The 2989-nt window shown below is 33.3% G+C and overlaps 1 long non-coding RNA gene across 1 annotated transcript; it reads right to left on the bottom strand.

The window, feature by feature from the left end:
* Positions 1–281: 281 nt before the first annotated feature.
* LOC131643203 (uncharacterized) lies at positions 282–2583 on the bottom strand. Its single transcript, XR_009296159.1, has 4 exons — positions 1830–2583; positions 1502–1551; positions 1201–1257; positions 282–1074 (listed from the first exon to the last, which is right to left on the bottom strand). It is a non-coding gene; the product is annotated as an uncharacterized LOC131643203 (long non-coding RNA).
* Positions 2584–2989: the final 406 nt, after the last annotated feature.

The raw sequence follows: 2989 nt of genomic DNA, 5'->3' as shown, positions 1-2989 counted from the left end.
TAGTCATAGAGCTAATAATACAATAGAATTATAGAACCGAGGTTACATTCTAGCTTATTCTCTTTTTATCTTCATCTAAATCATCATTTGATCTAATGATAATATGGAATTAAAAAACAAATGGAACTCAAGTGGTTACTTATATCTCTTAAATTATATCTCTTAAATAACCCATGTCACCTTGAAACTTTGTAACTCCAGCACAAACATTTGAGTTGAAAACAAAAATAGAAACAACATTGGAATAAAACAGAATTATAATTACTATTAAAATTCACAAATGTTTATGAGGTATGTTCTTAGATTCTTCTTAGTTCTGTATGGCCACAGCTCTTAAAACAAATTCATACATGTTTATGAGGTATGATCCGCATGTTTTGCTCGGAATACATAAGAAAAATTGTCTCCATTTCCAATTAACATTGATTTGAATCATCTTTTAAACTCATTATTCTCAAAATGAGGTTCTGCACCAAATGCAAACTCATTAGTTCTTCATTGATGCTTGAGAGACTCCAAACAGTGTGTGTACGTCCAGATTTTATTGCTTAGTGTAGCTCGTGCAGCCTATTTACATTCATTTTGTTATGGCCTGCAATTAGCTACAGACACAGATCAAACTCCACCCTAATTTCAATAATGTGAAGTAAATTTCCGAATTAAATTAATAAAGGGAAAACCGAAGCACACACATGCAAACTTAAATATAACTTTGTACCTTCAACTTGTCTTTTTCAGTTGCTGCAACATATCTATTTGTTCACAACAGGAACTTCACATCACGTAATTTATAACACTTCGGGTTATCGACAGACAATAGACATCATAAATGATAGGCCTGATGATATTAATCAACAATAAATAACTTATTTGTAGAGATGCTAGTTGCTCGTGCAATACCTTATTGTGGCCTCTTACACTGCTAAGGTTCTCAACAATACTTGATTTCTCTATTTCCAGTCGTTTATTTTCCTCGTTAACTACTTTTAGATTTTACTGAAGCTGACTATTATACTATAGCAAACTGATATTACACTCTTGTGATCGCTTGTACAGGTCCTCAGTTGCAATGGCCTGCAAAAATCAACAATAACAAAAGGAGTGGGGGAAATTATTGAGGCAACCAGCTGGTAAAATCAATATCCTCTGGGACTTGTGGACTTAAATATTTAAGCAGTAACAGTAATAACATTGCATTACCTTCTGCTCAGATGCACTTCTGGCTTCTTTTTCTTTTCTATAACATTCAATCATTTCCTAGAAGCCAAAAACACAAGAAACATGAGTTGGGGAAGTGAATGGATTCATTTTCTATAACATTCACATATAATAATACCCATAAACTAAAATCCACTAATAGTTAAAAAATATATAAGAAAATAAATACTAAATGGTGTAGAGAAAATGAATCAAAAAAAAAACTCCAAGTTTAAATCAATTTTAGTAGAATGTGCTCTTAAATAACCAAACTCTGAAATTCTTTTTAGACTTCAGCTCTCACCCTCTTAAATAACCAAACTCTGAAATTCTTTTTAGACTTCAGCTCTCACCCTGCCAATGTCAATGCAACAGAAGAAACAAATCATAAGCATAACCATCACTCTTGGATTTAAAAACGCTTGGATTTAAAAACGCAATCAAGTGAAATTGAAAACACAACAAAGCAACTTAAAGATCAATCTGACTACACATAATTGCAATCCTACCGGACCGTGAGATGAAGAAAAACTAATATCAGAAAATTTTAGTGCATAGAGTATTGCTCTGGTCCAAGAAATACAAAAATATGAATCAGACTACAAAAATATTACATCCATTCGTCAATATACCTCTAGAGCCATCCAACGGTATGTTTCCGTTTCAGCTGTCATCATCTCAGTTAAAGACTCTTCTCTCGCTAAACCAAAATCTGCTAGCTTGACTGTTGCATGATCTTCCATAAATATCAAGTTATTTGAATGAAGGACAAAAGAAAATCTTCATATTCATATATTGTACTGTTGAAAGTTAAAACAATAAAATATTATTTGTTCTAATAGATAGACAAAAGACCATTCCTGCATAAAAAAGACATGTAATCATCATAACCTACAAAGAAATACATGCCATATACACAGTTCAAATAAGCTTATAGACATTATAAATATAATAAAAAGATTTAGAAGTTCATTAAGTGGCTTATTTGAATCAAAAAGCAATCCCAAGTTTCATGATGCAGTAGCGTTTACAAAACCGCTTCCCATGTCAAATGGAGTTGCTGGCGATTTGTTTTGGTCTGGAGAGGGATACGACCGTGAGCCATTATTGGCTGCAATGGTTGCAAGACTGAAATTGGAAAACTTTTGCTTGATTAGTGCAGCAGGATTTGACGGTTTGTTGGAAGAAAATGAATCCGCGGTTGAATCAAAGGCTGAAAATTAGGGATGAGAAGGTTATCAGACTGAGAAACACTAAAGCTATGAAAAATTGCAGAGTGATAGTTGTAACTCCTTAACAATGAAATGAGGAAAAAGTTATGGATATTTAAACAAAAAGAAGATATAAGTAAACAGAGGCATTTTCTTCAAGAAAAAACATAAGTTATTGAAATGAAAGAGAAATAGAGTGAACGAACCGTGCCCCTTCTCTTGATTAAACCCATTGTTAACAAAAACCCTAACTTTTCATAGCCGTGCATCTTTTTCATTTTCATAGTTTTTCCAAATCCCTGATTTTCATAGCCGTGCATCTTTTCCACGGTGAAACTTTGTTGTTATCGGCGGCGAAATTTTAGGGTTTGAGAGAAAAGGAGGGAGAAGAGAGTCTACGGGAGAGAGAGAGAGAGGAAAGACAATGAGAAATAGAAGCGTTTGAATTGAGTGTAAGATTAGGTTGGAGGAAAAAGTGTATTTTAATATGGACCAATGAAAATTGAACACTTGGGACCTGAATATTGAAAGTGATATGCTATTTTGCTAGTTACGAATTTGCCCTTTTTTGTGTGTAATAA

Source organism: Vicia villosa, unplaced genomic scaffold (assembly GCF_029867415.1).
Source record: "Vicia villosa cultivar HV-30 ecotype Madison, WI unplaced genomic scaffold, Vvil1.0 scaffold8, whole genome shotgun sequence".
Lineage (NCBI taxonomy): Eukaryota > Viridiplantae > Streptophyta > Magnoliopsida > Fabales > Fabaceae > Vicia > Vicia villosa.
This window is presented reverse-complemented; position numbering and strand designations above follow the sequence as displayed.